The sequence below is a fragment of the Mauremys mutica genome, chromosome 1, assembly GCF_020497125.1.
Source record: "Mauremys mutica isolate MM-2020 ecotype Southern chromosome 1, ASM2049712v1, whole genome shotgun sequence".
NCBI lineage: Eukaryota > Metazoa > Chordata > Testudines > Geoemydidae > Mauremys > Mauremys mutica.
The window spans coordinates 5,021,363-5,035,671 of NC_059072.1; positions in this window are offsets into that span (position 1 = coordinate 5,021,363).

A 14,309-nucleotide genomic window follows, 5' to 3' on the forward strand; every position below is an offset into this window, starting at 1 on the left:
AGAGACAGCCCCACGATTTTCAGCCAATGCCTCCGCCACGACTTGGAAGGCTTCACCAGTCCGCAGGGATCCACGTTAGTCCTATACGTAGATGACATCCTACTAGGTAACCGCGAAGAAGCCGCCCTCCGCATCGATGGTAAGGCACTTTTATTATACCTACACACCAGAGGCCACAAGGTAGACCCTAACAAGATTCAGTGGGTCTCACAGAAGGTCCGATATCTGGGCTTCCTGTTAACCCCAGAGGGGAGACAAATGGACCCAGTCCGCATAAAGACTATCCAAAACTGCCCTCTGCCAAACACCAAGAAGCAACTTCGAGGTTTCTTAGGATTAATTGGCTTCTGTCGCCCCTGGTTGCCGTCCTGCGGGGAGTTGAGCAAACCGCTCCACCGACTCACTGCTAACCTTGCTCCTGACCCTTTGCAGTGGTCCCCAGACACAATCCAAGCCTTTCAGTTACTCAAGGACAGTGTGGCCTCCTCCATGTCTCTCCGCCCCCCCAATTACAGCAAACCCTTTCACCTTTTTGTCCATGAGAGGGGCGGAATTGCTAGTGGCGTCCTTACCCAGCTGAGCGGGCCCCACCATTTCCCGCTTGCTTTTTACTCTCAGCAGATCGACCCTGTCGCTCAGGGAACCCCATCTTGCACCCGGACTCTGGCAGCAGCTGCCCTGCTGATCACAAAGGCAAAGAGCCTGACCCTGGGTCATTTTACCACGGTCTGGACCTCTCATGCCTTGTCAGCCCTTCTGCGTAGGGGCACGACCCAAGTCTTTTCGGCCCATCGTCAGCAGCAGCTAGAGGCCAAACTCCTAGAAGACACTAATCTAATTTTTGAAAGGTGTGGGCCCCTTAATCCAGCTACCTTGCTTTCTGACCTGCCAGTCCTCCAGGATCAGCACGACTGTGTGAAAGTAGTACATAGCATCTTACAGATAAGGAACAACCTGTTTGACGTGCCACTGGACAACCCTGATTGCATCCTCTTCTCGGACGGAAGCTCCTTCTATGTTAATGGCAAGCATTTCACCGGTTATGCAGTCACCTCTGAATGGGACATTCAAGAGGCCGCCTCACTGCCAGGCAACTGGGGAGCCCAAGCCGCCGAACTCTATGCCCTGGCCCGAGCTTGCCAGTTGGCCGCTGGTAAGACCGTTACCATTTTTACTGATAGCAAGTATGCTTTTACCCTGTACTGGTACCCGCTGCTGAACTACAGTCGTGGGAAAGCCTCGGAGCCACTCTGGTCAAAGGGACCTGGCTTATGCCGGATGGCCGAGCCTGCCTCCCTCGCTCCACATACCCCGTGGCAGTTCGCTGGCACCATGATAAGGGGGGTCACGACGGCACGCACGCCCTTGTGGACACCATCGCTCGCTTTTGGTATGCTCCAGGCATTCAACCCTACTGCCTGTCAATAGTGAAAGCATGCAGCACATGTCAGCGTAATGAACCTGCTCCGCCTCTTAACAAAATTAAGGGTGAAAAACCTCCGCCTGCTGCTCCATTTCAACATCTTCAAATTGACTTTGCAGATATGCCAAAGGCTTTTGGGAAAAAGCACCTCCTTGTTTTGGTTTGCCCTCTGACTTCATGGGTCGAAGCTTTTCCTACTGCTAATTGTACTGCTGCCACAGTGGCAAAGATCCTCCTTAAAGACATTGTACCCCGTTTTGGCGTCCCTCTCATACTTGATTCAGATCGCGGACCCCACTTTACTGGTAATGTCCTTGGCCATTTAAAACAAGGACTGGGCATTTCACACTCCTTTCATACACCCTACCATCCCCAGTCTAGCGGAAAAGTTGAGCGTATAAATAGGGAACTTAAGCTTACATTGGCTAAATACTGTCAGGAAACAGGGTTAAACTGGCCTCAGGTACTTCCCTTGGTCCTGTTTCACCTTCGTACTCGCCCAACCCGTGTATTGGGATTATCCCCCTTTGAACTGCTCTATGGACACCCCCCTTTCAAAGGCGGGGCGCTACCACGTGCTGATGTTTCACTATTGGGAGGGGATCATATGACCGCGTGCCAGTTTCTCTCCCTACAGGCTCACCTCCGTACCCTTTGGAAAGCGATCCACCCGTTCCAACCAGGGGACTTCGTCTGGGCCAAAAAGTTCGTTCGTGGCGACACCCTACAGCCGAGGTTTACTGGACCCCACCAGGTTCTTTTAACAACCCAGACTGCAGTGTTCCTGGAAGGACGCAAATCCTGGATCCACCACTCCCACGTCAAGCCAGCCGTAGTGGACCACAGTGGCGGACCAGCAGCTCTTGCCACCACTGAGGATACTGCCTCTGACCAGTGGACCAGCTTACCTCTTTCAGACATCAGACTTAAATTGACTCGAAAAAATGAGAGGACCTTTTATTCTGACAACTGTATGTTTTTTATTATGCCTTTTTAGTTTATTTTCTGCTTATGAAGATAATGCTTTTATTAGATATTCCCACGAGGTTAAAACTCGTATTTTAGGAAATAGAAGTAATTGCTGGGTATGTACTCAATTTCCAGTAAATGCAGAACAGGGACTCCCCTTCACACCCATTCCCCTGACTACTGTTAATATGACTTGGATGCCACCGGCTAAAGTAAAAGATCCAGTCCAACACAATCTTACATGGGACAAAACAGGAGTGCCAATTAACAGATATCTCAGGGTAACCAATCAGACAGGATCACTGTGTTTTGTTAAAGAAAAGGGGTCAACTTTTGTGGGAACCAGTAAATGCAACATGTATTTTAATGGCACCGCCTTTAGTAAAAATCTTGGCTTCAAGCCTTGTGCATCCCACTTATCCCATATGTGGATCCCTCACCCCGATACAACTTTTTCATGGGTGGGCAAGCCTTCAGAGTCAGCTTTTAAGAAGCCCTGCTCAGATCACGAGGGTGTCCAACTAATTGTTAAGGGATATACGATTGCCTTCTACAACTGCTCAAGCAGTACTACACTGCACTTTGAAAACACCACTATCAAATTGTGCCTCTGCGGTTCGCACAACGACCCCTCTGCGTTACCAGGGGAACAGTGGTCCAACGGGTGGTGGGTTACCTCCTACTTTGAGAAATGGAATACCCGAAACGCAATGTATGGAACATACTGGGTGTGCGGGCCCAAAGCTTATTACTTTCTCTCCCCTGATTGGGCAGGATCATGTTATTAAGCGTGGCTCACACCGCCTTCTCGCATCTCCCTCACCCCCCCCATTTCCCCCACGTTCGTAACATCCGTGAAACCTTCAGAGATATTAATATCCGTGATGGTTTGTCGTGGCAGCAGTGGGCTGGTCTTATTAGCTTGAGGGGTGGTGTCATCCGTCTACAGGGACTACTAGAATCTTTAACCAATGAAACTGCGACCCTATTTGAGAATCAGGCCGGGGAAATGTCCCAGCTGCGCCAGTTAGCTTTGCAAAACCGAATGGCTTTAGACATAATGTTAGCAGCCCAAGGAGGAACTTGCGCCCTCATAAATGAAGAATGCTGTGTTTTTGTAAACGACACCTACCCTGACACTTTTCAACGTACCAAACATCTAAGGGAAATGGCTAAGAACTACTCCTCTGGCCAGCCACCTTATGATTGGTGGGGAGCCTTATGGAATTGGCTGCCTGGATTTGGGTGGGTTAAAAAACTCTTGGTGGGTATTGTTGGGGCCATAGTAATCCTTATAATACTATGTTGCTGTATTCAGTGTGTCCCCTCCCTCATAAACTCATGTGGGTCAGTTTATTCTTTTCCTACTTCAGCCAAAGGCCTTACTCTCTTCGAGTTGGCCCAGGCTGAAATTGCCAAGCGGCCCTTGGCTCCTTAAAATGGGGTGTAGCTTTTGGTAAATAGTTATCCCAAAGCTACAAATGGAGGAATGTTGAGTCTGAACTTTTTATGAGTTTAAACTTAATCCAGACTTGATGTCTCTGTCTGAAACTTTTAATCAAAGCTCTGACCTGCGAACTACTCATGACACCTCCCCCTCCCAATAAGTAGCCATCTCCTCCTTTGTCTTTTCTAATTTACATTTTAACCTGTTTTATCCTGTAGAATCTTGATTGATTATGCATGACCATTATGATCTGTTAATCACTTTGTTTACTTCTGTGTATAAACATTGATGCTCACCCCTAATAAACTTGCCACACTTACTCCGAAGCTTTTTTGTAAGCTAAGGATGGTGTGAGCCCGTTGATCAACGAACTGTTGTCTGGTCTCTGACAGATTTCTGAGCCCCATACCAACTCCGCACGAACTTGGGTGCTGGAGAGGTAAGTAAGGACTTGCTTTTTACCTAACACTACAATCCTGTATGTGGGATAAAATGAATAATGAGACCAAAGTATTGTATAATGGGCAATGTGTGTGTTCATTCTTGGGGGAAAGTGTTTTAAAAGGATAAAAGTGTTAGCAACCCACCAGTAGACAAATGTACATGTAATGTAAGTACTGTGCTTACCAATAATCACATTTACTATTTGCCACAACAACAACAACAACAACAAAAGAAAGTCTCAGCTTACTGTAAGCCCTGATTTAGCTGAGTTCTCTATCAGTCTTGGCATTGAATGGCAAACAGTTACCAATCATCTGTTAAAAGGTAAAAAGGTAACCTTTTTTTTTCTAGGAACTATGTGGGAAACGGGTCCATTCATATTATACACGCAAATGGGGACATGTTAAGAATTGCCACTGCAGAAAGACATAACAGCTTACCATTGGTATAACATATTTTCTGGATGGTCTCCCACAGCTACTGGCATACTAATGTCACTACCCCTAATTGTTCTTGGTTATAAATTGTATGTATTTAACTGAAATGTTTAAAATGTGCTGGTGGATAAAACGAATGTATGCAAAGCTAAAGCCACAGGCCCAAATCACTTCCCAGTATTTTCTGGACTAAATAAGAAGTGACACTGGTGATTAATAATCTTAGGGCTTGGCTACACTTACAAATTTGCAGCGCTGCAGCAGGGTGTGAAAACACACCCTCTCCAGTGCTGCAAATTGCGGCGCTACAAAGCGCCAGTGTAGTCAAAGCCCCAGCGCTGGGAGCTGCGCTCCCAGCGCTGTCCGTTATTCCCCACAGGGAGGTGGAGTATGGACAGCGCTCAGCGCTGGTGCTTTGACTACACTTAGAGCTTCAAAGCGCTGCCGCGGCAGTGCTTTGAAGTGTAAGTGTAGCCAAAGCCTGAGTGTCAAAAGGGGGATATGTAGGAGCAGGATTTTATAATGTCCCATAAGAATTAATGTGTAATTTGATTTCATCCTGCTAGCCACCCTTTTTGAACAGCAGAAAGAAATGACCCTCTGGGACTATAGGATTCTGTTTTCTCATATGCATTACAAATTGGGCCCTCTCTTAACTCTTTGTTTTAAGATTTAGGTAGTAAGAGACAGGATTCTCTATTGTCTCTATGTTAAGTAAATTAGAGAAACATTGAAGGCCTGGGTCTCAATGTAAATTGTCTTGGTTATTAATTGTAAAACTTAGCAAGGTTTAATTTGCAATGCCTTTTTGCTCAATATAAAATACTGCTGTTTGTAAAAGATAAGGTGTGAAGGCCATTGTTATAGCCAGAGTCAAGGAAAGAAGCAAAGAGACTTAAAGAGCATCAAAGAATCATCAGTCACTGCTTACTAGCCAGACGGCTGTTAAACTGTCTGGCATTGCAGAGTGGATACATGCTTCGCAGTGTAAGAATGCACCACCCGCAGTGAACCAATCATCACCTCAGGACCATGCAGAGTCAAGACGTAGAGGAACAGCCTGCAATACCTTACAATCTACGCTCTCCTAAGGGTTGCCAGAAGCAGACGACGACCAGCAAGGCCCAAGAAGAAGCAGTAGCGAGCCTAGCGCCTGCTGCCTGGTGGACATAAAACAGTGACTGCGGTTCCCTCAGTTGAGGTTGTCAGAACCAGAAGGGCCTTGCCTCCAACATGCGCCTCTGGTGGTGCCTGTTCCTCGGCTGTTGGTGTCTGAAGGTCTGGGGAATCCACAATGACAATTCTTTTATCCAGCAGCAAGTGTGGATAGCTCAGACCCTTAATATTTCTAAATGCTGGGTCTGCAGCCACATCCCAGCCCACTCTCAAGCTGGTGTTCCTGTCCTGGCTATCCCACCCAATTCCCCAGACCTCACTGGAGGACCTTGTCCGTTTAACACAATATGGAACAGCAATTACACCTGGGAAGAGGCTATTGGCAGTTTCTTTATCCCACTTGGGGGAGTAATACACCAGGCAAAAAGGCTCCTGAGGTTACAAGCTGTAGTTAAAATAATGGCAAATGAAACTGGAGAAAGTTTAAGAGCCCTGGCCAAAGAAACAGGGGCGATCCGACAGGTGGCCCTCCAAAACCATCAGGCATTGGACATAGTGCTGGCGGCCAAAGGAGGGACCCGTGCTGTCATTGGAAAACAATGTCATGTGTTTATACCTGACGATACCAATGAGGTAATAGATCGCGCTAGCCACTTAGAACAAATCGCATATCTTCCCCATGAAGAGCCGAGTTCTTTATGAAAGTGGCTAAGTAACCTGTTCAATTTCTCTGGCATAGGAAACTGGTTGTTCCAGGTAGCCCTGACTATTCTGTTTGGAATCCTGATGATTTTTGTATGTCTTCAGTTAATCTCCTGTTGCATCCAAAACAGTGTAAGACATGCCACACAGATAGCTTCCCCAAACCAGAGTGCTAATATGATGATTTTAAATATCACTGATGAAGAAATAAAGAACGATTGATTTGTGGAACCCAGTAATTGTTGGTCATGGCATAAGCTTGACCAAAAGGAGGGATTGTGAAAGTAGAATGAATTATATTGTAAAAATAAGAATAGATTAAAGAAATGTTGTATGTACCTTTAAGCAGAAATAAGAAATGTTGAAATACAGGTGCCAGGAAAAGAAATATTAGGCATAAACAATGGTGCTAATGGCAAAACATTAACAGAAGATCGGTAATAGTCAGTAAGGAAATAAGATATGCATGCCTAGCCCAGGTAAACTTATCTGATTCTGCTTCCTTTGTTATCTTAAGTGCTCGCCCTTTTATCTGTATAAATAAGATAGTTTGTGTCTTGCATGGTGCTCACATTATCTGTGCTAATAAAACAGAGTGGTCTGACAAACTGTGAGTCAGTCCTGAGTCTAACTTTGACAGCTGTTTGAGTTTGACTCCCACCTTAGATGAGGTAATTTCTATGTCCATATCCTCATTCATATTAGCTACCCTGCTACTATCCATAAGCTCTTCATTAGCCTTATTAAAGGTGCCAGAGAACGGTGGCGCTGGAGGAAAGGTGGGATGCTCAGTCAGCTGGCAGCAGGAAGAGATGTCAGAGAGACAGCGGAGACTTGGGCTTGACTGGGGGAGGAGACGTAGGTGGGGAGTCTCAGGCTGAACCCCAGACACCAATCATCGGCAAATATTAACCTGCTTTGCATTTCACCTGGAGATGGGCATTTGGCTACAGACTCTTATCATTCCTCTGCTTCTCAGGGCTCATTAAGTAGCCATCAGTATTTCTTGGAAACAAAGCTCCTGTTGATTTAAGGGGCACATGATCCAGCCCCAAATCAGCATTTGTCCCTGCGGGGACACTGGTGCTCAGCGGGCAGCCCATGGGGAGAATCAGTGAGAGGCAATGGGGTGCAAAGGGAAGGACCTGCCAGCTCACAGACACATTCACCATGCTCCAGATAATTGCATTTAGCTGGCACTGGGGCAGCGCGGTGTCGGGGAGGGATTGGGCCCCAGGACCGGCCTGAGGCCCAGGGGAGCAGCTGCTTTCTATCAAGGGCTGCCAGGGTGGGGAAACAGGAGTTCAAGCCTCCCCAGAATATTGTCACCCTGACCGTGCCCACAAACGGGAGGGAGAGCAGCATCGTCAGCTGCCTCCAGAGCCCAGACGCCCTCTCACCCCTTCCGGCTGGGCAATGGCCGCCACTGCAGCAAAATAGGCCAGAGGGTCAACTGGTCCCTACAGCTGTGGGCTTCTGAGGGTTGATCATAGTTATTCCGTGATATGTGATAGTCAGGCTGAGCAATAAAGCTGCCTGCTATCTGTGAATAAAGGTTCCTTGACTAGCAGTAAACTGCGAGTCAGTGTTTGCTGAGGAAAACATTTCTGAGGCAAACCTTTGAAGACCAGGATGTTAATTGTATTTGAGGTCTGTGCCAGGAACTGGCAAATAATGAAGCGGCCACCTCACTGATAGAGAGTGACCTGGATCTCCTGGGAAACTGAATGCAGGCAACCAATATGCTTTGTAGCCAGGGGCGGCTCCAGGCCCCAGCATGCCAAGCGCGTGCTTGGGGCGGCACGCCGCGGGGGGCACTCTGCTGGTCGCCAGGAGGACGGCAGGTGGCTCCGATGGACCTCCCGTAGACGTGCCTGTGGAGGGTCCGCTGGTCCCATGGCTTCAGTGGAGCATCCGCGGCACGTCTGCGGGAGGTTCACCGGAGCCACGGGACCGACGACCAGCAGAGCACCCCCCCCCCCGCAGCGTGCCGCCGTGCTTGGGGCGGCGAAATGGCTAGAGCCGCCCCTGTTTGTAGCACAGCTAAATGTAAATGTAGGCATCTAGGAAGAAAGAACATAGGCCAGACTTACAGGACTGGGGACTCGATCCTGGGAAGCCACGACTCCGTAAAAGATTTGGGGGTGGGGATGGATAATCATAAACTCATAGACTTTAAGGTCAGAAGGGACCATTATGATCATCTAGTCTGACCTCCTGCACAATGCAGGCCACAGAATCTCACCCACCCACTTCTATAACAAACCCCTAACCTATGTCTGAGTTATTGAAGTCCTCAAATTGTGGTTTGAAGACCTCAAGCTGCAGAGAATCCTCCAGCAAGTGACCCGTGCCCCATGCTGCAGAGGAAGGCGAAAAACCTCCAGGGCCTCTGCCAATCTGCCCTGAGGGAAAATTCCTTCCCGACCCCAAATATGGTGATCAGTTAAACCCTGAGCATGTGGGCAAGACTCACCAGCCAGCGCCCAGGAAAGAATTCTCTGTAGTAACTCAGATCCCACGCCATTTAACATCCCATCACAGACCACTGGGCATACTTACCTGCTGATAATCAAAGATCAATTACATGAACTCCCAGCACAACGCTGTGGCCAAAAGGGCTCATGCAATCCTGGGATGCACAAACAGGGGAATCTCGTTTAGCAGCGGAGAGGGTTTTTTCCCCTGTGTTTGGCAGTGGTGCAATGGCTGCTGGAACCCTGTGTCCAGTTCTGGTGCCCGCAGTTCAAGAAGGATGTTCCTACATTGGAGAGGGCTCAGAGAAGACCCACGAGAACAATTAAAGGATTAGCGCTTGGCTACACTGGAGAGTTGCAGCGCTGGTGGTGGCTTTACAGCGCTGCAACTCACTCACCGTCCACACTTGCTGTATCTCCCTGGCTACAGCGCTGCACGTACTCCACCTCGGCCTGGGGAATAACGACTGCAGCGCTGGTGATGCAGCGCTGCTCCGCCAGTGTGGCCACCAAAAGCGCTGTTATTGGCCTCCAGAGGTATTCGGAGGTATCCCAGAATGCCTGTTCAGCCACTCTGCTCATCAGTTCGAACTCTACTGCCCTGGCCTCAGGTGATCCGCCCTTTAAATGCCCCGGGAATTTTAAAAATCCCCTTCCTGTTTGCTCAGCCAGGTGTGGAGTGCAATCAGTGAATCTTTCCAGGTGACCATGCCTCCACGCGGCAAACGAGCCCCAGCATGGAGCAATGGCGAGTTGCTGGACCTCATCAGTGTTTGGGGGGAGGAAGCTTTGCAGTCCCAGCTGCGCTCCAGCTGTAGGAATTACAATACCTTTGGGCAGATATCAAAGGCCATGCTGGAAAGGGGCCATTACCGGGACGCACTGCAGTGCAGGGTTAAAGTGAAGGAGCTGCGGAGTGCCTATTGCAAAGCCCGCGAGGGAAACCGCCGCTCCGGCGCTGCCTCCACGACCTGCCGTTTTTACAAAGAGCTGGACACGATACTTGGAGGTGACCCCACCACCAATCCGAGGACCACGATGGACACTTCAGAGCGGGGTGGGAGGAGGAGGAGAAGGGTGGGGAGGAGGAAACTGAGAGTGAGGGTACTGGGGTGGGGGGAGACATCCTGGAGTGCCTGGAGGCATGCGGCCAGGAGCTCTTCTCAAGCCAGGAGGAAGGTAGCCAATCGCAACAGCCGGTACTTGGTGGAGGACAAACAGAGGAGCGGGTTCCCGGTAAGAGGCTTTTTATTTTCAGGATGGAAATTTTTCGGGAGAGGAGGGAGGGTTCTGCATGCATGCATGCCTAGATGTGGAATAGCCCATTGATGTGGTCTATCACGTCGCGGTAATCGGCCTCGGTAATCTCTTCAAAAGTTTCAGCCAGAGCGTGGGCAATGCGCTTGCACAGGTTTATTGGGAGAGCCACCATGGTCCTTTTCCCAGTCAGGCTAACGCGTCCGTGCCACTGTGCTGCAAGGGGTGGGGGGACCATTGCTGCACACAGGCAAGCTGCATAGGGGCCACGGCAGAATCCACATTGGTGTAGAAGACCCTCCCGCTCTTCCCAGGTGACCCGCAGCAGCGAGATATCTCCCAGGATCAACTCCTGTGGAAAATGTTGGGAGAGTGTTCAGTGTAGGTGCCCCCTGCAGCTGTTTGCTTTCCCCAACGCACAGAAACCCCAGTACAGCCCTGAAGCAATCAGTCCCCCTTACTCACCATTTCGGGGCTCCTGTGGGTTATGTGCGCTCTCTTTGGGATGGGAAAATTATGCTATTGTGAAAAATGTTACTCCTTCACTGTGTGGGAATAACTGTCTGAGCTATAAACAATGCTGCCTCTGTTAAGTGTTGCCTTTTTTGTCTTTCCACAAGCAACCTTGAGTTCTCGGCTGCCCGTGTTATCAACAGATCAGAGACTACAAAACCTCCGGAAGAAGCCGCGAAAAAGCAAAGAAGACCTGCTGCAAGTAGTTATGGATCACTCTGCCACAGAGAATCAAAAAGTGCAGGACTGGAGGGAAAGGGAAAGCAGGATCCACCAGAAAAACGCAGTGGACAGGAAGAAAAGCACAAAGTAGCTGATAAGCATCCTGGCGCACCAAGCGGACTCTCTCCAGGCGCTCGTAGCCATGCAGGCAGAGCACTACCGCGCCCGCCCCCCCATCCCAAAGCTCTTTCCCTTGTGCCCCAATGTCAGCTCAAAACCCCCTTCCCCTACATCCAGGTTCTTACCACCACCAGCTGCCTCCAACACCTGTACGTTCACCAACCAGCCCTGAGAAATACGACCCTTACCCTCTGCACTCAACCCCCATCACCATGCAGTATAGGCACCCTGAAGTGCAGCAGTCATTGCACAGCACTCCAGACAGGACATATTCAAACCTGGGACTGTACAGTTCCCCACCCCGCCCCCCTGCCCTTTTAGGTTCCCAAAATGTTGTGTGTCTGTCAATAAAGTAATTTTCTTTTCAATAAATGAATTCTTGGCTTTGAAAACAGTCTTTATTGTTGCAGAAAGTCAAAGATACCTTAGCCCAGGAAAGAAACAGACACTGCAAATCAGCTTAGCAAACACAGATTCCTACTAACATTGTAACCACTGCACTTCACTCCCATGCAAGGCAGCAAACATCACTGTTGGTTTTCAGCCTCAAATTCCTCCCTCAAGGCATCCCTAATCCTTGCAGCCCTGTGCTGGGCCTCTCTAGTAGCCCTGCTCTCTGGCTGTGCAAATTCAGCCTCCAGGCGTTTAACCTCGGAGGTCCATGCCTGACTGAATCTTTCACCCTTCCCTTCACAAATATTATGGAGGGTACAGCACGCGGATATAACCGCAGGGATGCTGCTTTCCCCCAAGTCTAGCTTCCCATACAGAGACCGCCAGCGCCCCTTTAAACGGCCAAAAGCACACTCCACAGTCATTCGGCACCGGCTCAGCCTGTAGTTGAACCGGTCCTTGCTCCTGTCAAGCTTCCCTGTATACGGTTTCATGAGCCAAGGCATTAACGGGTAAGCAGGGTCTCCAAGGATCACAATGGGCATTTCAACGTCCCCTACTGTGATCTTCCGGTCTGGGAAAAAAGGCCCTGCCTGCAGCTTCCTGAACAGGCCAGTGTTCCGAAAGATGCGTGCATCATGCACCTTTCCGGGCCAGCCTGCGTTAATGTTAATGAAACGCCCACGGTGATCCACAAGCGCCTGGAGAACCATGGAGAAATACCCCTTCCGATTAATGTACTCGGATGCCAGGTGGGGTGGTGCCAGAATAGGAATATGCGTCCCATCTATCGCCCCTCCACAGTTAGGGTAGGGAAACCCATTTGTGCAAAGCCATCCACAATGTCCTGCACGTTCCCCAGAGTCACGGTTCTTCTTAGCAGGACGCGATTAATGGCCCTGCAAACTTGCATCAACACGATTCCAACGGTCGACTTTCCCACTCCAAACTGGTTCTCGTCCGACCGGTAGCTGTCTGGAGTTGCCAGCTTCCAGATTGCAATAGCCACTCGCTTCTCCACCGTCAGGGCAGCTCTCAATCTCGTGTCCTTGCGCCGCAGGGTGGGGGTAAGCTCAGCACACAGTCCCATGAAAGTGGCTTTTCTCATCCGAAAGTTCTGCAGCCACTGCTCGTCATCCCAGACTTCCATGACAATGTGATCCCACCACTCAGTGCTTGTTTCCCGAGCCCAAAAGCGGCGTTCCACGGTGCTGAGCATTTCCGTGAATGCAAGAAGCAATTTAGTGTCATACGCGTCAGGCGACTCACTATCATTGTCGGACTCCTCATCACTTTGGATCTTAAGGAATAGCTCAACTGCCAAACATGATGTGCTGGAGAGACTCGTCAGCATACGCCTCAGCAGTTCGGGCTCCATTTCCCAGTGAAATCGCGCTGCACAGAAACCGTTGAAAGAGTCAAGATGGCGCCAAACGTGGACGGAAAAACAGGATTGCTGGGATGTGAAGCGATGCATCATGGGGCGTTGGGATAGGAAGCAGAATGACCCGCACCCTCCGCCCCCTTCCCACAACCCACAGCGCCAAAATGGGATGAGGTGCTCTGTGGGATAGCTGCCCATAATGCACCACTCCCAACACCGCTGCAAATGCTGCAAATGTGGCCACACTGCAGTGCTGGTAGCTGTCAGTGTGGCCACACTCCAGCGCTTTCCCTATATAGCTGTACGAAGACAGCTGTAACTCCCAGCGCTGCACACCTCCAAGTGTAACCAAACCCTTAGAAAACATCCCTTATAGTGATAGAATCAAGGAGCTCAGGCCTTGGCTACACTGGTGCTTTTCAGCGCTGCAACTTTCTCGCTCAGCGGTGTGAAAAAACACACCCCGAGCGCAGCAAGTTACAGAGCTGCAAAGCACCAGTGTAAACAGTGCCCCAGCGCTGTAAGCTAATCCCCTCGGGGAGGTAGAGTACCTGCAGCGCTGGGAGAGAGCTCTCCCAGCGCTGGCACCGTGACCACATTCACACTTCAAAGCGCTGCCGCGGGAGCGCTTTCGAGTTTCGAGTGTAGCCAAGCCCTTAGTTTAATCAGCTTAACAAGAAGAAGGTTAAGGGGTGACTTGATCAGTCTATAAGTATCTACATGGGTTACAACTATTTAGTGATGGGCTCATCAATCTTGCAGACAAAGGTGCAACACAATCCAGTGGCTGAAAATTGAATCTAGACACAGACTGGAAATGAGCCGTGAATTTTTAACAGTGAAGGTAACTGGAAAAAATTCCCAAGGGTCCTGGTAGATTCTCCATCACTGGCAATTTTAGAATCAAGATTGGATGTTTTTTAATAAGATCTGGTCTAGGAATTATTGCGGGGCAGGTCTCTGGCCTGTGTTTTTCAGGGAGTCAGATTAGATTATCGCAATGGTCCCTCCTGGCGTTGGAATCTGTGCATTAAATTCATGTTAGGAGTCAGCTGGTGCTTGGAAATGAGATGAGTGAAGTTACTACGTTTCATGAACTCACAGGGTCTGTGCCATGCGCGGCCTTTAAACAGTCTCTGGAGCACAGCCCCTTTGGTCTGTTGGACCCCAAAGGTCTCAGCTGTTGCACAAGGGAAGGTCCATGACTTCAATGACTGCAGGTCTGAGCCCTCGGGATCCAGCAGCCCATGTCTGTCTGTGGCTCCCTGCAGCGAGTCCAACTGAAGTCAGACTCCTGAGAGAGACATTTCACCCCTTCCGGGTGCAACGCACGTCAGCGTTTGCAGCGACACTGGGCAGCCTTCTCAAAACATGATCACGTTTATTAGTCACCACAAATACCGCA